Source organism: Bombina bombina, chromosome 4, assembly GCF_027579735.1.
Source record: "Bombina bombina isolate aBomBom1 chromosome 4, aBomBom1.pri, whole genome shotgun sequence".
Taxonomy (NCBI): Eukaryota; Metazoa; Chordata; class Amphibia; order Anura; family Bombinatoridae; genus Bombina; species Bombina bombina.
The window spans coordinates 1,110,846,229-1,110,870,356 of record NC_069502.1 but is presented as its reverse complement, the minus strand read 5'-3'; positions in this window follow the sequence as shown (position 1 = coordinate 1,110,870,356).

Here is a 24,128-nt window from a genome sequence, read left to right as displayed (position 1 = left end):
ATTGGTGTTGAGGCCTATCAATTTTTGGCCTAGCAACCAGCGTGTCGAGTGTTGTTGCAGGCCCTAATTGATGTTGAGGCCTATCAGTTTGAGGCCAAGCAACTGGCATGTCAATATATATTGGACCTGTGTTTCGAACAACCAAGACCTGTGGTGTAACATAGGCCGCATCAGAGGCATAGGCTGAAGTTACACCTTCTATTTGAGCATGGACATCAGCTTCTATCGTAGCAGTCCTGGGAAAAAATAATTGTGCTGTTTGTGCTGATTGTGACTGCGTGTATAACATCCATGTCACTTATCTGTTTTGCTTGCTTTTCTTTTCTAGATTTCTTGAAATCCAGCTCCTGGAATCGCTTTGGGGGCAGTATGGAACGTCTGGAACGCTGCATGATGAAGAAAAATCAAGATTTTTCTGGAAAGTTGCAGTGAAAAACATCTCTGCTCCAGGATCCAGAAAGAAGAGGACCAGCAAACTGTGTTCTCCACTTTGAAGGTAAGAAGGGGGGGCTCCTCCCTACTCTAGCAACAATGTTGCCACTAACCTCACAAGCCAGCCCTCTTTTCCTATCTTACTCCCTTTGACCTTAGCCCTTAGCTTGCTACAGGCCTATGCTGGGCCTTACACTGCCTTTATTACTCAGTGTATTGCAAAGTACTGTAAAAAAACAGGAATCAAGCTATGCATGAAATGTAGCTGAACGTACAATATTCTCAATACAATACTGTATTCTCAGGTCCCAGTATAGTGGACCTTGAAAGGACATGCAAATCAAAATTAAACTTTTATGAAGCAGATAGAGCATGGCATTAAAAATTCAATTTATTTCCATTGTCAATCTGTGCAATTTTTTTTATATGTGCACTTTCTGAAGCATCCTCACCTACTGAGCATGTGCAAGAGTTCACAGTATATAAACAGACCAGTCTGTGATTGTCTGAGGGTTGTCACATGATACAGGGAAATGAAAGGAAGCTTTGAAAAAAATGTAAAAAAAAATATACAGCTTGAAATTATTCTTTTATTGCATCGTGCATACAGTCTTTTGTATCCATATTTAAGTTCTTACCAAATTAACCATATTAAAGTCTTTTTTTTTTAGTTGCTGAGGTGTGTAAAATTAAAGTTAACTCATACACAGATGGGTAAACAGAAGGATGCACTTTTTTTATATAGTGGTTAGTTATGTAGCGAATAGTTCGCCGGCGAATAGTTCGCGGCAAACATAGCAAGTTCGCGTTCGCCGCGGCAGGCGAACATATGCAATGTTCGAACCGCCCCCTATTCTTCATCATTGAGTAAACTTTGACCCTTTACCTAACAGTCAGAGGACACATTACAGCCAATCAGCGGCAGACACTCCCTCCCAGACCCTCCCACCTCCTGGACAGCATCCATTTTAGATTAATTTGGAAGCTGCATTCTTAGTGAGAGGAGGGACAGTGTGCAGCTAGTATTTTCATTCATTATTTAATTTAAAATAAATGGTTTGAAATACTACTACCAAAACCTAGTCGTAAAATTAATTTTGAGTATGTTGAGTGTCGTTAATGAAGTGTCCCTTTTTATTTCTTCCCACTCACCTGAGCTTAAAGGGACATGAAACTCAAACTTTTTATTTCATGATTTAGAAAGAGCATACAATTTCTAATTTACTTCTATTATCTAATTTGCTTTATTCTCTTGATATCCTTTGCCAAAAAGCATTTCTAGACAGGCTCAGTAGCTGCTAATTGGTGGCTACACATACAGTAGATGCCTTGCATGATTGGCTCACCCATGTACATTGATATTTTTTTCAATAAAGGAAATCTAAAGAATGAAGCAAATTAGATAATAGAAGTAAATTGGGATGTTTTTTTAAATTTAAAAGAATTTTTTGGGTATGATGTCCCTTTAATGGCTTACCCACATAGAAGTTGCAAAAATTAATGAGAGCTTCGAAAGTGATAAAAGGATTCTTACCGCTCATGGTGATACCCTCCGGTCCTCAGCGGTCCTCTTCCTCTCAGAGTAGTCACTCCACTTGCTCCGGATTATTAGGCAAAGCTGCTGTGAGCTTTAGGCGGCTCACCTATTTAGGCTATTCGGCTTCCAACCGATAATTGCCGCTCTCCTCCAGCTCCTCTCTCTCCTCTCACCAGTTTCGGTGTCTGACGTCACTTGGCCCTCCGGTCATGTGACTTTCACTTGCCTCTGGTATCGGGTATCCGGTAGCAGCAGTAGCCTTCACTCGCTGAAGATAAGTTTTGAAACTTGGCTGTTTGGGTGTCACCGGTCCTGGCGGTCCTCAGCAGGTATTGTGGGATACCCCTCCATCCATGGGGATTAATAGAAATGCCGTGTATTGGCAACTGGTTAAAAACTAAAAGTTCTTTATTTCTTTCAATTAAAAAATCATAGCTTAAAAATACAGAAAAACATGGCACAGACAGATAGACACGTCTAACATGTTTCGGCCCTGGCTGGCCTTATTCATAGACTCTCCTTGTCAGTCTCAGCTGTGTGGTTTTATTCCACTCTCTATTGTTTGATTGGTTGTCTGTGCTATGCCTCTATTCTATTGTTAACCCTTGGTATTATTGGAAACTATGTATACTCATACTGAATCAGTGTGTCTCTTTATTATGAACTATCTTTGTCCCTTTAATGGCTCAATGCTTTCAAGATCAAAATAAACACCAGCAATGTAAACTCAGCCAAAAACAGGGAAGGGAAGAGTATGATATATCAGAAAATGACTAGAATATGGAGAAAAAAAATTTCACCTCTTCACCTCAGTAACAATGGCCTAGATTACAAGTTTTGCGTTAGAGGCTATGCGGTGCTAATGAGCAGTTTTCCCTCACCCCTCACTTACCTACAGCGCTGGTATTACGGGTTTTTACAAACCCGTCGTTAAAAGACAAGAATTGAGCGTTGAGCAAAATTTTGCTCATTACCGCACTCCAATACCAGCGCTGCTTAAGTGAGCGGTGAGCTGGTTATACGTGCTCGTGCACAATTTCCCCATAGGAATCAATGGGGAGAGCCGGCTGAAAAAAAGTCTAACACCTGCAAAAAAGCAGTGTAAAATTCCTTAACGCAGCCCAATTGATTCCTATGGGGAAATACATTTTATGTCTACACCTAACACCTTAACATGAACCCTGAGTCTAAACACCCCTAATCTTACACTTATTAACCCCTAATCTGCTGCCCCCGACATCACTGACACCTAAATTATAATTATTAACCCCTAATCTGCCGCTCCGGACACCGCCGCCACCTACATTATACTTATGAACCCCTAATCTGCTGCCCCCAACATCACCAAACCCTACATTATATTTATTAACCCCTACTCTGCCGCCCCCAATGTCAGCCCCACCTACCTACACTTATTAACCCCTAATCTGCCGCTCCCAACGTCGCCGCCACTATAATACACATTTTAACCCCTAAACCTCCGCACTCCCGCCTCGCAAACATTAGTTAAATATTATTAACCCCTAATCTGCTGTCCGTAACATCGCCGCCACCTACCTACATTTATTACCCCCTAATCTGCCGCTCCCAACGTCGCCGCCATTATAATAAACATATTAACCCCTAAACCACCGCACTCCCGCCTCGCAAACATTAGTTAAATATTATTAACCCCTAATCTGCCAGCCCTAACATCGCCGCCACCTACCTACATTTATTAACCCCTAATCTGCCGCCCCCAACGTCGCTGCCACTATATTAAAGTTATTAACCCCTAAACCTAAGTCTAACCCTAAACCTAGCACCCCCTAACTTAAATATAATTAAAAGAAATCAAAATAAATATTCCTATCATTAACTAAATTATTCCTATTTAAAACTAAATACTTACCTATAAAATAAACCCTAAGCTAGCTACAATATAACTAATAGTTACATTGTAGCTAGCTTAGGATTTATTTTTATTTTACATTCAAGTTTGTATTTATTTTAACTAGGTAGAATAGTTATTAAATAATAATTACACCTAATCTAATAGCCCTATTAAAATAAATAAAAACCCCCAAAATAAAAAAAAAAACGAGCCTAAACTAAACTACCAATAGCCCTTAAAAGGGCCTTTTGCGGGGCATTGCCCCAAAGTAATCAGCTCTTTTACCTGTAAAAAAAATACAAACAAACCCCCCAACAGTAAAACCCACCACCCACACAACCATCCCCCAAATAAAATACAGCTAAAAAAAACCTAAGCTCCCCATTGCCCTGAAAAGGGCATTTGGATGGGCATTACCCTTAAAAGGGCAGTTAGCTCTTTTCCAAGCCCAAACCCCTAATCTAAAAAATAAACCCACCCAATACACACTTTAAAAAAACCTAACACTAACCCCCTGAAGATCGACTTACCAGGAGACGTCTTCATCCAACCCGGCGAAGTGGTCCTCCAGGCGGGCAGAAGTCTTCATCCAAGCCGGGCAGAAGTGGTCCTCCAGACGGGCAGAAGTTTTCATCCAAGCCGGGCAGAAGTGGTCATCCAGATGGCATCTTCTATCTTCATCCATCCGGTGCGGAGCGGCTCCATCTTCAAAACATCTGATGCAGAGCATCCTCTTCATCCGACGACTAATACAGAATGAAGGTACCTTTAAGTGATGTCATCCAAGATGGTGTCCCTTAGATTCCGATTGGCTGATAGAATTCTAATCAGCCAATAGAATGCAAGCTCAATCCTATTGGCTGATAGGATCAGGCAATAGGATTGAACTTTAATCCTATTGGCTGATTGCATCAGCCAATAGGATTTTTTCAACCTTAATTCCGATTGGCTGATAGAATTCTATCAGCCAATCGGAATCTAAGGGACACCGCCTTGGATGACGTCACTTAAAGGTACCTTCATTCTGTTTTAGTCGTTGGAAGAAGAGGATGCTCCGCGTCAGATGTCTTGAAGATGGAGCTGCTCCACGCCGGATGGATGAAGATAGAAGATGCCGTCTGGATGAAGACTTCTGTCTGTCTGGAGGACCACTTCGCCCGTCTTAGATGAAGACGTCTCCCGGTAAGTCGATCTTCAGGGGGTTAGTGTTAGGTTTTTTTTAAGGGTGTATTGGGTGGGTTTATTTTTTAGATTAGGGGTTTGGGCTTGCAAAAGAGCTAACTGCCCTTTTAAGGGCAATGCCCATCCAAATGCCCTTTTCAGGGCAATGGGGAGCTTAGGTATTTTTAGTTAGTATTTTATTTGGGGGGTTGGTTGGGTGGGTGATGGGTTTTACTGTTGGGGGGGTTTGTTTGTATTTTTTTTGCAGGTAAAAGAGCTGATTACTTTGGGACAATGCCCCGCAAAAGGCCCTTTTAAGGGCTATTGGTAGTTTAGTTTAGGCTAGGGTTTTTTTTTATTTTGGGGGGGCTTTTTTATTTTAATAGGGCTATTAGATTAGGTGTAATTAGTTTAAATTTCTGTAATTTGTTTATTATTTTCTGTAATTTAGTGGGGTTTTTTTTTTACTTTAGATAATTTAATTTAGGTAATTGTATGTAATTTATTTAATTGTATTTAATTTAGTTAATTTATTTAATTGTAGTGTAGTGTTAGGTGTAATTGTAACTTAGGTTAGGTTTTATTTTACAGGTGCTTTTGTAATTATTTAGCTAGGTAGTTATTAAATTGTTAATAATTATTTAATAACTATTCTACCTAGTTAAAATAAATACAAACTTGACTGTAAAATAAAAATAAATCCTAAGCTAGCTACAATGTAACTATTATTATTTAAATTTCTGTAATTTGTTTATTATTTTCTGTAATTTAGTGTTTTGTTTTTTTTGTACTTTAGATAATTTAATTTAATTTAGGTAATTGTATGTAATTTATTTAATTGTATTTAATTTAGTTAATTTATTTAATTATAGTGTAGTGTTAGGTTTTATTTTACAGGTAATTTTGTATTTATTTTAGCTAGATAGTTATTAAATAGTTAATAACTATTTAATAACTATTCTACCTAGTTAAAATAAATACAAACTTGCCTGTAAAATAAAAATAAATCCTATGCTAGCTACAATGTAACTATTAGTTATATTGTAGCTATCTTAGGGTTTATTTTACAGGTAAGTATTTAGTTTTGAATAGGAATAATTTAGTTAATGATAGGAATATTTATTTCGATTTATTTTAATTATATTTAAGATAGGGGGTGTTAGGTTTAGGGTTAGACTTTAAGGTTTAAGGGTTAATAACTTTAATGTAGTGGCGGCGACATTGGGGGCAGTAGATTAGGGGTTAATAAATGTAGGTAGGTGGCGGCGATGTTAGGGACGGCAGATTAGGGGTTAATGATATTTAAATAGTGTTTGCGAGGCAGGAGTGCGGCGGTTTAGGGGTTAATATATTTATTATAGTGGCGGCAATGTCCGGTTCGGCAGATTAGGGTTTAACATTTTTTTTTTAGTGTTTGAGATGTGGGAGGGCCTCGGTTTAGGGGCTAATAGGTAGTTTATGGGTGTTAGTGAACTTTTTAGCACTTAAGTTAAGAGTTTTATGCTACGGCGTTGTAGTGTAAAACTCTTAACTACTGACTTTAAAATGCGGTACCAGTCTTGACAGGAGAGGGTCTATCGCTCACTTTTTGGCAGACTCGTAATACCGGTGCTATGCAAGTCCCATTGAAAACAGAAGATACGCAATTTACGTAAGGGGATTTGCAGTATTTCCAAGTCTCGCCAAAAAAGTGCAACCTGCAAGACTTGTAATACCAGCAGGCATTAAAAAGCATTGTTACGCAAAACTCGTAATCTAGCCAAATCTTTTTTATGTGTTAGTTTATTTTTCCTGCTCTGCAAAAATTGCCATAAAACAATAGAATGTCCTGCATCAAAAGATTTTTTAGGGTAGGAAAAGCAGTCAGTAGTGTTACAAAACCACATGAAAAATTAACATCCATTTACTAAATGTAAGTATTTTGGGGTTACACACAAAAGATAATACTTTATTGACTCTAGCATAAATCCCATAGCAAGCAAAACCACAGTCTACTAAACCCCTAAACAACCAGTATCCTCTAACATATCATGGAGATTGGTGCCAACGTTTTGGCTGTAGTCTTGCCTAATAATCTCCTTTCTCTCTGTACTCAAAATGAGTTATTTCATATGCTAAAACCTTTAAAATACCAAACAACTTTACTCAAAATGTTTAATGTGCAGCCATTTCAATGACAAACAAAAATGCCCCATTTCGGTAGAATTATTTAAATGTTATATTGTTTGTTTGTTTTTTAAAGTATTTGAAAATCTCACTTAAAATAAAATGAACAAACTGACCTTTAATGCCAATAAGAAATTGTATCAAAAGCATCGCTACTTTCTCTGTATTAAGTTTATCGGTTTCTTTACTCTTTACTGTAAAATGACAGAATAAACATTTTGCTCTGTCACAGCATGTGACATATTTTACACTAAAGTGGCAGCATTTTAGTGCTTTCTTTACAGAATGTTCCTACCATATATAATATATTGTAAAGGTAAGTAAATATCAAACCATTGGCATAATGTAAGTACATAAAACCTAGTTTGTATAATTACAAAATTACATACAGAATATGTTTCTTTTCTTCATAACCATGAAAAAAAACATATTATACAATTTTCTGTGCAGTGGGATCAACTAAGCGAGACATTAAATGTAAGGTTTTTTTTTATTATCTTTTATCACTTCTTGGAATTATATTATCAGATTCAAACATTGGGCTGAACACACTAAGCAGCCCATGCTGCTTTGAGCCTTTGTGGGGTAGACTTGCACATGCCCGCTGCTACTTACCCTCTATGCCATCTCTAAATTGTTGGATACAAAAGTTGCCCTAGGCATAGTGATGTCGCGAATAGTTCGCTGGCGAATAGTTCCCGGCGAACATAACATGTTCGCGTTCGCCGCTGCGGGCGAACATATGCGATGTTCAATCCGCCCCCTATTCGTCATCATTGAGTAAACTTTGACCCTGTATCTCACAGTCTGCAGACACATTCCATCCAATCAGCAGCAGAACCTCCCTCCCAGACCCTCCCAGCTCCTGAACAGCAGCCATTTTAGATTCATTCGGAAGCTGCATTGTTAGTGAGAGGAGGGACAGTGTAGCTGCTGGTGATTTAATAGGGAAATTGATAGCTAGGCTAGTGTATTCAGTGTCCACTACAGTCCTGAAGGACTCATCTGATCTCTGCTGTAAGCACAGCACCCCAAAAAGCCCTTTTTAGGGCTAGAACATGATTTTTTTTTCCTGTGTAATCTAATTGCAGTTGCCTGCCTGCCTGCCAAGCCACTTGCCCAGTGCCACCACTCATATCTGGTGTAACAGTAGTGTAAATTTAAAAAAAAACTTTTTTGACTGTGAAACATCAGTCTGCTAGTGTAATCTAATTGCAGTTGCCTGCCTGCCAGCGTGTGTGTCAGGCCCACTTGCCCAGTGCCACCACTCATATCTGGTATAGCAGTAGTGTAAATTTAAAAAAAAAAAAACTTTTTTGACTGTGAAACATCAGTCTGCTAGTGTAATCTAATTGCAGTTGCCTGCCTGCCAGCGTGTGTGCCAGACCCACTTGCCCAGTGCCACACCACTCATATCTGGTGTAACAGTAGTGTAAATTTAAAAAAAAAAACTTTTTTGACTGTGAAACATCAGTCTACTAGTGTAATCTAATTGCAGTTGCCTGCCTGCCAACGTGTGTGCCAGGCCCACTTGCCCAGTGCCACACCACTCATATCTGGTGTAACAGTAGTGTAAATTTAAAAAAATAACTTTTTTGACTGTGAAACATCAGTCTGCTAGTGTAATCTAATTGCAGTTGCCTGCCTGCCAGTGTGTGTGCCAGGCCCACTTGTCCAGTGCCACCACTCATATCTGGTGTAACAGTAGTGTAAATTTAAAAAAATAAAACTTTTTTGACTGTGAAACATCAGTCTGCTAGTGTAATCTAATTGCAGTTGCCTGCCTGCCAGCGTGTGTGCCAGACTCACAGTGTATACTGTGCCCACTTGCCCAGTGCCCCCACTTTTTTCTGGTGTAACAGTAGTGTAAATTAAAAAAAAAAAACTTTGACTGTGAAACATCAGTCAGCTAGTGTAATCTAATTGCAGTTGCCTGCCTGCCAGCATGTGTGCCAGGCTCACAGCGTATACTGTGCCCACTTGCCCAGTGCCCCCACTCATATCTGGTGTAACAGTAGTGTAAATTTAAAAAAAATAACTTTTTTGACTTTGAAACATCAGTCTGCTAGTGTAATCTAATTGCAGTTGCCTGCCTGCCACCGTGTGTGCCAGGCCCACTTGCCCAGTGCCACCACTCATATCTGGTGTAACAGTAGTGTAAATTTAAAAAAGAAAAACTTTTTTGACTGTGAAACATCAGTCTGCTAGTGTAATCTAATTGCAGTTGCCTGCCTGCCAGCGTGTGTGCCAGGCCCACTTGCCCAGTGCCACCACTCATATCTGGTGTAACAGTAGTGTAAATTTAAAAACAAAAAACTTTTTGAACTGTGAAACATCAGTCTGCTTTTTTGTGTCAGGCTCACAGCGTATACTGTGCCCATTTGTCCAGTGCCACCACTCATATCTTGTTTAATAGTAGTGTAAGTGTACATTTAAAAACAAAAAAAACTTTTTGGACTGAGTCTGTGAAACATCAGTCTGCTTTTTTGTTTCAGGCTCACAGCTTATACTGGGCCCACTTGCCCAGTGCCAACTACCTAATTACACTATTAACCCCTAAACTCCAACCCCCACATTGCAAACTACCTAATAAAACTATTAACCCCTAATCCGTCATTCACCCACATCGCAATCTACCTAATAAAACTATTAACCCCTAATCTGCGAACCCCCCACAACGCAAAGTACCTATCAACACTATTAACCCCTAAACCGCCAACCCCCACAACGCATTAAACCTTATTAACCTATTAAACCCTACACCGCCACCCCCCTACAACACAAATAACTAATTTAATTACTAAGCCACCTAACACCCCCAAAATTAACCCCACATATCTAAAATAAAACTAAAAATGTCCCCAAAATAAAAACACCCCCCTAATCTAAACTAAACTACCAATATCCTTAAAAGGGCCTTTTTTAGGGCATTGCCCTAAGTTAAACAGCTCTTTTACCTATAAAAAATCCCCCCTAACAGTAACCCCCCCCCCCACCCACCAAACCCCCCAAATAAAAAAAACCTAACACTAAAAAAAACTTAGCTACCCATTGCCCCTAATGGGGCATTTGTATGAGCATTGCCCTTAAAAGCATTTTACTGCCCTCCACACTCGATGGATCGCCGGTCTTCTGTTCTGCGGTCACCTCCGCTCTGCGTCGGCTTGGTCCTCGATAAAAATAGAAGAGGTTGTCGCGATGGAAGAAGATATTGCCGCTTGGAAGAAGACTTCACCGCTTGGAAGAAGATTTTCTCCGCCGGACTTCAGGAACAGTGAGTACCTATTTGGAGGGTTAGAATTAGGATTTTTTTTATTTTTGGGGGGTTTGTTTTGGGGTTTTAATGGGCTTCTTAAAAGGGCTGAATGCCCTTTTAAGGGCAGTAAAAGAGCTGACTGCCCCTTTAAGGGCAATGCCCATACAAATGCCCCTTTAGGGGCAATGGGTAGCTTAGTTTTTTTAGTGTTAGGTTTTTTTATTTTGGGGGGTTTGGTTGGTGGGGATGTTCACTGTTAGGGGGGGACTTAGTATTTATTTAATGTAAAAGAGCTGTTTAACTTAGGACAATGCCCTACAAAAGGCCCTTTTAAGGGCTATTGGTAGTTTAGTCTAGATTAGGGGTGTTTTTATTTTGGGGGGCTTCTTTATTTTCATAGGGATTAGGTTTAATTTTTTTATTTTTCATAATGTGGTTTATTATTTTCTTTAATGTTAGACTTTTTTATTTTTTGTAAATTTTAGATTAATTTAAATTTACGGCTAGATTTAGAGTTTGGCGTTAGCCTTCAAAACCAGCGTTAGAGGCTCCTAACGCTGGTTTTGGGCTACCGCTGGTATTTAGAGTCAGTCCCCTTACGTCAATTGCGTATCCTATCTTTTCAATGGGATCTTTCTAACACCGGTATTTAGAGTCGTGGCTGAAGTGAGCGTTAGAAATCTAACGACAAAACTCCAGCCGCAGAAAAAAAACAGGAGTTAAGAGCTTTCTGGGCTAACACCGGTTCATAAAGCTCTTAACTACTGTGCTCTAAAGTACACTAACACCCATAAACTACCTATGTACCCCTAAACCGAGGCCCCCCCACATCGCCGCCACTCGATTACATTTTTTTAACCCTTAATCTGCCGACCGCATACCGCCGCCACCTACGTTATCCCTATGTACCCCTAATCGGATTGAACAGCCAATCGGATTGAACTTGAATCTGAATTCCTGCCTTAATTCCGATTGGCTGATAGAATCCTATCAGCCAATCGGAATTCGAGGGACGCCATGTTGGATGACGTCCCTTAAAGGAACCATCATTCGTCGGTGAAGATGGATGTTCCGCGTCGGCGGGATGACCATGGATCCGGAAGAAAGAAGATTGAAGATGCCGCTTGATAGAAGACTTCAGCCCGATCATGGACCTCTTCAGCTCCCGCTTGGATGAAGACTACAGTCGCATCATGGACCTCTTCAGCTCCCGCTTGGATCAAGACTTCAGCCGGATCATGGACATCTTCAGCCCCCCACTTGGGCTTGGATGAAGACTTCGGAGGCTCCTCAGGACCGATCGGTGAACCCGGTGTGGTGAAGACAAGGTAGGGAGATCTTCAGGGGCTTAGTGTTAGGTTTATTTAAGGGGGTTTGGGTTAGATTAGGGGTATGTGGGTGGTGGGTTGTAATGTTGGGGGGGTATTGTATGGTTTTTTTTTACAGGCAAAAGAGCTGAATTCTTTGGGGCATGCCCCGCAAAGGGCCCTTTTCAGGGCTGGTAAGGTAAAAGAGCTTTTCTATTTTAATTTTAGAATAGGGTAGGGCATTTTTTTATTTTGGGGGTCTTTCTTATTTTATTAGGGGGCTTAGAGTAGGTGTAATTAGTTTAAAATTGTTGTAATATTTTTCTAATGTTTGTAAATATTTTTTTATTTTTTGTAACTTAGTTCTTTTTTATTTTTTGTACTTTAGTTAGTTTATTTCATTGTATTTATTTGTAGGTATTGTATTTAATTAATTTATTGATAGTGTAGTGTTAGGTTTAATTGTAGATAATTGTAGATAGTTTATTTAATTAATTTATTGATAGTGTAGTGTTAGGTTTAATTGTAACTTAGGTTAGGATTTATTTTACAGGTAATTTTGTAATTATTTTAACTAGGTAACTATTAAATAGTTCTTAACTATTTAATAGCTATTGTACCTGGTTAAAATAATTACAAAGTTGCCTGTAAAATAAATATTAATCCTAAAGGCTACAATATAATTATAATTTATATTGTAGCTATATTAGGGTTTATTTTACAGGTAAGTATTTAGCTTTAAATAGGAATAATTTATTTAATAAGAGTTAATTTATTTCGTTAGATTTAAATTATATTTAACTTAGGGGGGTGTTAGGGTTAGGGTTAGATTTAAGTTTAGGGGTTAATACATTTATTATAGTAGCAGTGTGGTCCGGTCGGCAGATTAGGGGTTAATAAATATAATATAGGGGTCGGCGATGTTAGGGGCAGCAGATTAGGGGTACATAGGGATAACGTAGGTTGCGGCGGTGTACAGAGCGGCAGATTAGGGGTTAATAATAATATGCAGGGTTCAGCGATAGCAGGGGCGGCAGATTAGGGGTTAATAAGTGTAAGGTTTGGGGTGTTTAGACTCGGGGTACATGTTAGAGTGTTAGGTGCAGACTTAGGAAGTGTTTCCCCATAGGAAACAATGGGGCTGCGTTAGGAGCTGAACGCTGCTTTTTTTGCAGGTGTTAGGTTTTTTTTCAGCTCAAACTGCCCCATTGTTTCCTATGGGGATATCGTGCACGAGCACGTTTTTGAAGCTGGCCGCGTCCGTAAGCAACGCTGGTATTGCAGTGGTGGTAAATTATGCTCTACGCTCCTTTTTTGGAGCCTAACGCACTGAAAACCCAGCCATTCTGTGAACTCTAAATACCAGCGGTATTTAAAAGGTACAGCCAAAAAAAAGCCAGCGTTAGCTACGCGGGTCGTTACAGACAAAACTCTAAATCTAGCCGTTAGTTTTTTTATTTTTAAAGTAATGCTTCATGCACTATACGTTCATTCTTTACTCTTACACCTCTGCCCTTCACGTAGCTAAGCAAGCCTACTTCTCTTCTCTTATATCCACTCACTTCTCAAACCCTAAAAGACTCTAATCCATTTTTAACTCTCTCCTCTACCCTCCTGCACCACCACCCCGGCCCCATCTGCATTCAGTGCTCAAGTCCTGGCCGACTACTGTTTCAATTAAACACTTACCATCCGAAGAAACATCCCAACACAAGCCTGCAATCTCCCAACTTCGCTCCCAGTCTCCCCCTCTGCCACTCTCTGCACCTTCCTCCCAACCACTGAGAGTGAAGTGGCTTCCCTATTGTCTTCCTCACACCTCACTACCTGCCCACTTGACCCTATTCCTTCACATCTAATACCTTCTCTGTCTCCCACCCTCACCCTGGCTCTTAATCACATATTCAGCCTTTCCCTTTCTACCGGCTCATTCCCTGCCTCCTTCAAACATGCAAAGGTCACCCCATCCTCAAAAAACTCTCCCTTGACCCTAACTCTCCTGCAAACTACCGCCCCATATTACTGCTCCTGCTAGCTTAAAAAATCCTTGAAAAACTAGTTTTCAATCCACTTCCTGTCCTCCAACTCATTGCTCGACCCCCTGCAATCTGGCTTCCGTCCCCAACACTCAACTGAAACTGCCCTCACCAAGGTTACCAATGATCTCCTTTCTGCTAAAAACAAAGGCTACTACTCTATACTCATCTTACTTGACCTCTCTTCTGCCTTTGAAACTGTTGACTATACCCTTCTCCTATGGACTCTCAGCTCTCTTGGGCTCTGAGACACTGCCTTCTCATAGATTCTCTCCTATTTCTCTAACAGATCCTTCTCCATCTCTTTTGCTGGTGACTCCTCCTCTCTATTGCCTCTGTATGTTAGAGTACCCCAAGGCTCTGTCCTGGGTCCTCTACTCTTCTCTATTTACACTTCTTCACTGGGTAAACTTATCAGCAGCTATGGCTTCAACTGTCACCTCTATGCTGATGATACCCAGATCTACCTTTTCACCCCTGCACTCTCTCCTTCTGTCAATTTTCACATCAGCGACTGCTTATCTGGCATATCTTCCTGGATGGCCTCTCACCACACCTAAAAATAAACATGTCCAAGACCAAACTACTTCTAATCTCCCACCCATCTATCTCTACTCCAGTTTCTAATTTTTCCATCACTGTTGGCGGTACCACTATCTCCCCATCACCCCAAGTCCGCTGCTTTGGTGTCACACTTGACTCAAATCTGTCCTTCATTCCACACATCCAATTGCTCTCTTCATCCTGCCGCAACCACCTACACAATATCTCCAAATTTCCTCTGTTTCTGAGTGCTGAAACCACTAAACAGCTAATCCACTCCCTGGTAATAACCTACTAACTGGCCTCCCCCTTTCCCGCCTCTCTCCCCTTCAATCTATCCTAAATGCATCTGCCAGGCTAATCCCCCTCTCTCAACACTCTGTTTCTGCTGTACCTCTCTGTGAGTCCCTTCACTGGCTCCCCATTCACAGCATATTTAAATTAAAAATTTTCACCCTGACCTACAAAGCCCTCACCAATGCTGCCGCACCCTACCTGTCCTCACTCATCAACAAATATACTCCAGCCCACCCCCTATGATAAAACAATGACCTGCTCCTTGCGTCCTCTACCATTACCTCCTCTCATGCTAGACTCCAGGACTGCTCTCGTGCGGCACCAACCCTCTGGAACGCACTTCCTTGAGCTTTCAGACTTTCACCTAACCTCTCCTCCTTTAAACGTTCCCTAAAGACCTTTTTGTTCAGAGAAGCTTATCACCCGACTCATTAACAAATTAACTTCACTTACCTAACAGTTGCCCTCATCTATCTCCTCACTAATATCATTCTCACATTTGCAGTCCCCACCTCCTGTTTTCTATCCTCCTACCTATCTAGATTGTAATTTCCCATGGGAATAGGGCCTTCAATTCCCCCTGTATTTCTCTGTAAAATGTTGTCTTTTATTGTATTGTTTCTCTGTTGTACTTTTATCCTTGTACCCATGGGCAGCACTGCGGAATCTGTTAGCACTTTATAAATAAATAATAATAATAATAATAATAAAGTTAGTTTTTTTATTTTAATTGTAACTAAGTATTTATTTTTCGATAATTGGGGTTAATTTAGAGGGTTAGGGGGCTTAATAACTAAATTAGTTATTTGAATTGTGGGGGGTTGGCGGTTTAGAAGTTAATAGCTTAATTAGGTTAATTGCTATGTGGGGGTTGGCGGTTAAGGGGTTAATACTGAAGTTAGGTTTAATGTATTGTAGGGGGATGGCGGATTAGGGGTTAATAGACTTATTATGTAGATTTGCAATGTTGGGGTTGGCGGATTTAGGGGTTAATACTTTTATTAGGTATATTGCAATGTGGGTGAATGGCGGATTAGGGGTTAATAGCTTAATTCTGTATAGTTGCATTGTGGGGGTTGACGGATTAAGGGGTTAATATATTTTAAAAGTTATGGCTGTTGACAGGTAGATATTGTGCATGCGTTAGGTGTTAATATTTTCAGGGAGTTACAGTGCTCACATATTCAGCGCAAGGCTTGCTGCATCTGCCTATATGTGGCGAGGTGAAAATGGAGTAAAATGTCTTCATTTTCATAGCGTAAGTCCTTGCACTGAATATTTGATACCAATTTGCGACGCGGTTCTATGTTAGCTTATGGGAGTAAAAATAGTGGGCGACTGGTGAAATATGCACACCGCATTTATATGCAGCACCGTATATGTGATAGCAAAACAGGACTAAAAACTGGCGTCGCCGGCTTTTGCCGGCGACGCTGCATATGTAATCTTGCCCAATATCCCTTGCAAATGAGTTAAAGTAGCGCTCTCAGGACATTCCCATGCTGTTGGCTGTGTCCTTGTTTGAGTTGGAGCACATTTGGTAATGACTTTTCAGGGTTTAAACACACATTTAAAGAAGTATTCTGTACATTGTGGCAGTCAGTAAATAAATACAGGTACATATTCCCAAATCCGGAATTCTAAAATCCAGACTTTTTCACTATTATTTAAAAAAAAAAAAAAGAAATGTATTAAAAATTACAATTTACCTGCCTGTAAGTCACAAAAGTATTAACAATTGATATAAAAGACTTTTAGGTTGCAGGTATAAGCTGTATTATAACATTTAAACATTGCCTAAATGACACAAGATATTGTTGTTTCTACTTGGTTCCATCCATCCCATAACTGTCTCATTTTAAAGATGCAAATGTTCCAAAATCCAAACTATTCCAAAATCCAAACCTTTTCCGGTCCCAAACAGTTTGGATAAAGCATTTTCTACCCATATATTTACCTAAACAGGGGCAGAACTACCACTGATGCAGCAGGTGCAGTGGCACCAGGGCCCAAGTGCTGGGGGGCCACACAGCAGCCAGTCTCTACATAGCCATGTCAATCAAGTGCACAATCCTAATGCAGCTGAGCCTTTTATTAGTGCAGGTCTATCTATCTATATCTATATCTATCTATACTCAAAATCATTATACAGAGCATGTATATTATTACTATTGCTTAATACTAAGTTACCTTTGGGTGACCCCAAAATTATTTTTGCACCAAGTCCCTCTGCTGCGAGGGTCTGTTACTGTACCTAAGTAAATATTTTCTTTAATAATATGACTAAGTGTAATACGTAGGGCAATTTAAATGCACATTAAAAATAAATCATAACATCAAACCCAACTCTTCCATTTAATTTTCTGTAATTTTCATGCCACATGTCAACCTGCAATTTTTGACAGCTCTGAGTAATGATAGCAGTAAACATATGTTTACTTCTCAGTAAGAAAATGTTCTAATCTGCCAAAAGTCTTGATTTTTTTGTTTTAAATGTTTGCAATTGATACTCTGAATGTCAAAGAGGAGAAACCTTGGTGCCTACAGTGTGATTTCTTTTTTGTAACTTTAAAACAAAAAAATAAATAAAATAAGATCAAAAAGTTTTGAGACTGCATTTGTATCACACATTATAGTTTGGAGATTGTATTCTTTTTAAGTTCCTGGTTGCTAGTAACAGATGTTATATTCTCCTTCAGAAGCTTCTGTGTTTTTGATGTTCCGAGCAGTAATGCGACATTGGCACTTATTCTGTTCTTTATATCACAGGCAGCTTAGCAAGGGACATGAGGAAAAAGAAAAACTAACCTAATGAATAGGAAGGATATTGCTGATAACCACACAGAGCCACCTCCTGAGGCCTCCAATTCTCAATTCTATTTAGAAGACAAGAACATTTTTTTCTATCAAGAATAGAGTTTTATTTAAATTGCACAAACTGTTTTTCTGTTTCTAAGCTTTTTAAGGCTTCCATGATAGCAAGCTGGTACCTGATTGTGTATGTGATGGGTATGATGGTGATATATGCTGATGTCATTTCCTTATTTATCTTATGTCTCAGCCGTTCAGTTGTATAATATAAAGTAACGTCAAAAACCTAAGTAGACATGACTACCCAGACTGCATTGGGAGAGTAATGTGTATGCTCATCTTATTGATGCCCACATTAGGGAAGGGAATTGACTACCGGTATAAATATTTATTGATAGAGAATAAAGTGGTTTTATTTTTTTAAGTATCAAGGGTAAAATAGGTAAATATGGTACATATATTTTATGTATTTTAAAGAATAATTTTATTTAAAACACAAGGGAATAGATCACAATTCATTTCTAAAAAGGAAAAACATCTGATAGCTATTGACCCCACATTCTGCATTTACATTCTGCATTGTCAACATACTGACAAAAAGAAGCTAGTCTACACCTGTTTAGATTTAATCTGAGTGAGGGGGTGAAAAGGCAGCAGCCCACATTTATTAAATTGTGTAACATTAAACATATTAACCACAAAATAACTCCAATATTCCAAAAGGTGCTTTTCCCAAAACATCATGTGCCTTCCACTGGCTATGAGCCAGGCATACTCACCAGGAATTATTATCTCCCTATATGCAGGGAGGTACCAGCTTGTCCTCAATTCAAAGCCACACCCAAGGCTTGCACCCCGCCACTGCTTGATCTACTGTCTAGCACCACCCAACAGGGCTAAGGCCTTTTTCACCCCCTCACTCAGATTAAAATTAAACAGGTGTAGACTAGCTTCATTGAATGAGCCCCATCTCTTAAGAAAAACATTTTTTTTTCCTGACTCCACTTCGATTTCCACATCCCTAATTCCAAATCCCCCAAAACTGCAAACAATACTGGTTTCCATTTTATTAAAAAAAAAATTCTAGAAGCCTCCAATCTTTTAATATCCCAGATAGATCTTCACACCACACAAGGCTTTATCTCTAACCAAACAATTATTAAATTGGGGAACAATTCCTTAAGCCTCCTCCCATTTATCCTGCCCACTAAATCTTTTTGGGACATGTAGCCCAAGCTTTTTCTCCCGCATGGACTACCAAGATTTCTGGGGACCATAAGAGCCTAGCATGATTAATCACTTGAACTATTACCTGGTTCAATCTCAAACCCTATACCCCAAACCATTTTAACTATTACTTTTTCAACTAAACAATTCATCAGGAAACCAGCATCCTTCACTGCTGCTGTCTTCCTTGCCCAATAAATGTACAAATGGCTCAAAATGTATTTCAATAACAAAATTACTTTAATTACATAATATATTATTTTACAGTATAATACATACATATACCCATGTAAAATTAATTAATTATTCATGTATAAGTTTCACTAATATTTTGTAACAAAAGAGGTTGAGTTTTGGTTGACACATGTAAATTGTATTGCTTTTCAATACTATCTTAAGGGAATGAATATGTACATTACACCTTCTCTGTAAATGGCGATGCTGCCTTTTAACATTCCACCAGTGTCAGAGAGGCATCTCCTTCTACAGAGAAGAAAAGTAAAATGCCTTTTGGCGATACTGGGATGATTTAATCTCTTTATAACCTTTCACCTCTCAATGGCAATATGTACCCTGTTATAGCATAGCACTATTTTGACAATGCTTTTAGCATTGGGCCCTTAATAATAATAGCTCTTAATAATTGTTGTAATAATCACCTTGCAAGGAGCATCTAGTCCCTACTAAAATAACCACCTATATTATATGGGTATCTGATTATTCTAACATATTGGGGATTCACTGATCCCCCAGTCACCTACTGCCTCAGTAATATTTTCTAATCACACTTAGCTAGCTCATTCAATTTACAAACTGACAGATAAGAAATTATATGACTAATTTGTTAGATTACTGGCAAGCTTACTATTACATAAATAAAAACAGAGAAGCGCTCAACCTGGGAACGAACAATAGCATAATAACTTGTTCTATGGCTAGTTCTCTCTCCCTTATCCCTATGTATTTGTGCTGTATCTTTCTGTATTTTGTTTACTCTATTATTAATTCACACCTACCCCCTACCCAGCTAACCAGCCCGCCCACCATCCTGCTGTATTTAATGGTGATCGCTGCACCACTAAAGTAAGTTCTCTCTCCCGTATCCCTATGTATTTGTGCTGTATCTTTCTGTATTTTGTTTGCTCTGTTATTATTTCACATCTACCCCCTACCCAGCTAACCAGCCCGCTCACCTTCCTGCTGTATTTAATGGTGAACGATGCGCGACCGCGCAGCGCACGAGTGCAGCAGGTGTGCCACTGGTGCGCCAAAGGCGCACCAAAGGCAAGAATGTCAGCACCCATCCACGCTCCGACCGCACCCAATGCCACAAAACTTGGCTCCAGAAACTGCAGCCATTACGATGCCAGCACCCTCCACACACTCAACACCAGTAGATTATCCGCCTGCCACCACGCATCCCCGACCAACACCTTCGGACCTTTCACTTGCCGCAACTGCTCCTTCCCCTCCCTCCGGACCACAACCCAACGAACTAACCCACCCAAAAACAGCCGCAATTACCTCAACTGCATCCTCCTCAACACCCGCTCCATCCACAAGCACAACCTCGAAATCTGGAACCTGCTAGACTCTACCTCCCCTGACGTCACCTTCCTCATCGAGACCTGGCTAAACCCTGCATCAACGTTAGACATCGCCACTGCAATACCCGACGGCTACAAGATCTGCCACAAAGACCGCAGCAACCGACCTGGAGGAGGCATCCCCATCATCTACAAACACAACATCCAAGTCACAACCAGCTCTGACGACTACTCACCAGGCCTAGAACACCTACACTTCAAGATCCAGGTTAACCCCAACACCACCCTCCGTGACACCCTCATCTACAGACCTCCTGGACCTCATCCCGCCTTCTACGACTCCATCACCGACCACATCACACCCCATGCCTTCACCTCAATGGACTACATCCTCCTTGGTGACCTCAACTTCCATCTTGACAACCCCAACGATCACAACACCTCCACCCTCCTGGAAAACCTTGAAACTATCGGACTGAAGCAACTCGTAACTACCCAACCCACATAGCAGGCCAAACCCTCGACCCGATCTTCTTCTCAAGCAACCACATCTCAGTCAATCACATCACCGAAGTCCTCTGGACTTACCACCACTGCATCCACTTCTCCTTCAACAAACCCACCACCCACCTCCAACAGTACCACCCGCCCCACAGAAACTGGAACAACATCACCCAAGACCAACTACCCTGCACCCTAAACAAATCCTCCCCACCTACCTCCACAGACGCCAACTCCTCCGCTCGCAACCTATACAGCTGGATTACAAACTGCTCCAACAGCCTCACCCCCCCAAAAAAACTATCTGGCTGCCAAACTTCCAACAAAGCCAGCTGGTTCACCCCGGCCCTCCAGGACTCCAAACACCACTGCAGATGACTGGAAAGAACCTGGAGATCCAGCAAGATTCTTCTGGATAAAGCTGCCTTCAAGGAAGCAATCACCACCCACCACCACCTCATAAAAACCGCCAAAAAAACAGCCATCCAAGACAGAATCCACCCAACAGCAACACCACCAACATTCTGACCTCCCAGGACCTCTGCAATACCCTCGCTGCACACTTCCACTGCAAGATCCTCGACATCTATGACATGTTCACACCTCATATATCAACCTCCACCACCCACTCCCCTACACCCAACGACACCTCTCCCAAATTCGCCCCCCCTCACCACACACGGACTATCTGGAGCCCCGTCACCATAGATGACACCCTCAGAATCAACCCATGCCCCCATCACATATTCAACAAAGCAAGCAACATCATCACCCCTGAACTCCGCCGTACTGTCAACCCATCTCTCTACTCCCCTTCCCGGCCAAAGTCATAGAGAAGTCCATCAACTTGCAACTTATTGACCACATTGAGGCCAACCACACCCTGGACCACTCCCAATCTGGTTTCAGAAGCAACCACAGCACTGAGAACGCCCCCTTGCCGCCACAGATGACATACGCGCCATGCTCGACTGAGGAGAAACCGCCACCCTCATCCTCCTAGACCTCTCAGCAGCTTTCAACACTGTCAAACACAACACCCTCTGCACCCGCCTACACGACGCTGGCATCTGCAGCAAAGCCCTGGAATGGATCAACTCCTTCCTCACGGGTAGGACCCAGAAAGTCAGACTCCCGCCTTTCCCTCCAAACCCACACCAGTCAACTGTGGTGTACTGCAAGGCTCTTCGCTAAGCCCCACCCTCTTGAACATCTACATGGCCCCACTTGCTGCCATCGTCTGACACCAAGACCTCAACATCATCTCCTACATTGATGACACCCAGTTAATCATCTCCCTCACCCGGGATCCCACCACCGCCAAAAAGAATGTCCATGAAGGCCTGACAGCAGTCGCTGCCTGGATGAAGCACAACCGGCTCAAACTGAACACAGACAAAACCAAAGTCCTCCTCCTCGGACCCAATAAATCCGCATGGGACAACTCCTTGTGGCCCACAACCCTTGGTCACCCTCCAACCCCAACTGACCATTCACAAAATCTAGGCTTCATCCTGGACTCCTCACTCTCCATGGACCGACAAATCAATGCCATCACCTCAACATGTTTTCACATTCTCCACCTGCTACGAAAAATCTTCAAGTGGATCCCTACTGAAACCAAGAAAACAGTCACCCATGCCCTCGTCAGAAGCTGGTTAGACTAAGGCAATGCATTCTACGCCGGCTCCACCATCAAACTACAAAAGACACTCCAACATATCCAGAACGCCTCAGCCAGACTTGTCCTTGACATCCCTCTCCAATGCCACATCACCGAACACCTAAGGAACCTTCACTCGCTCCCCATCAACAAGAGAATCACCTTCAAGCTCCTTACCCACGCCTTCAAGGCCCTACACAACATTGGACCCAAATACCTCAACCACCGCGTAAATTTCTGCACCCCACCAGACAACTCCGATCGGCCGACCAAGCACTCGCAGTCATTCCCCACATCAGCAAATCCAGAGCGAGCAGAAGATCCTTCTCCCACATGGCAGCAAAGACATGGAACACCCTCCCACTGCACCTCAGACAATCCACCTCCCTTACAAAGTTCAGAAAGGACCTCAAAACCTGGCTCTTTGAATGCCCATCCCCTCCCCCCCTTCTCCTATCCCCTTTCCCTTAGCGCCTTGAGACCCTCACAGGTGATTAGTTTGCGTTCTATAAGTACCCAATAGATAGATAGTTGCCACCCAAGAAGCAGACTCTTTTTGCTCAACATGTGCCTTTCACAGAGAAGAATTTTCTTGTAGTATATCAGTCTGATCCTGACTTATCAGTGCAGTCCAGTCCCGAAATACAAGGCAATCCTTTTCTGAATGAGAGAAACAGCAAAACCCCAGATATACATTTTGGCCTATAGTGGGCCTCAACAGTGAGGTGCAGCCATATCCTTCTAGGCACACTGAGCAACGGGTCCACGTCTGGTTTCCCACATCACCCTTAGGGAGACCTCCTTCAGAGTCATAATTTGCATAAACAAATACAGAGAGGTGCTCAAAATAGGAATGAACAATAGCATAATAGCTTGTTCTATGGTTAGTTACCACCCAATAAGCAGCATCTTTTTGCTCAACATGTGCCTTTTACAGAGAATAACTATGAGTGATGGGGGAAACCAGACGTGGACTCCTTGCCCAGTGTACTTAGAGGAATGTGGCTGCACCTCACTGACAAGGCCCATAGGAGGCGAAACAATCATCTGGGGTTGTCATGTTCCTTGTTCAGAGGAGAATTACTTGGTATTTCAGGGCTGGACTGACCTTACTTGGCGGGATCAGACTGATATACTTCAGGAAAGTTTTCCTCTGTGAAAAGCACACTGGTAAAAAAGAGGCTGCTTCCGAGTGGTAAATCGCCATAGAACTAGCTGATGAGCTGCTGTTTGTTCCTGGTAGAGCGCTTCTGTGTTCGGATGCAAGTTTCCTATTACAACATGTAGGGCTAGAGCAATATCGTTTGTGCCCAAGCGATATTGGGTATTCGTGGTCGTTTGCACACAAGTTAAAGTCCACTCGTATTACAAGTTTAAAGCAAATTTATGCTAGAGCGATTACTCTGACTTCAGACCTCTGGTTAACTCTTACGCTCAAATAAAAAGTGTCACAAAACACATCAAAAACACATTACAAAGTACAGTTACACTCATAATAACACTATCTAATTGTTAGGATATGTTAGCATTACCAACGCCATCTTGTCCTAGTTGCCATTTTGTCTTTGGCATCCATTTTGTCTAAGAATGGTTTATTATAACAGTTTATTATGTAGTGAGAAATATGCTGATGTTAGTGAGACTTGTATAGCTAGAATGGCCTTGTGAATGTTTCTGGCGATGCGCCTGGAAGCCCGTTATCTCTATGTAAGATGCCCAAACGGCCTTGCTTTGGGCTGAATTGTGCGCCCAGATGTTCTTTTATTTTTGT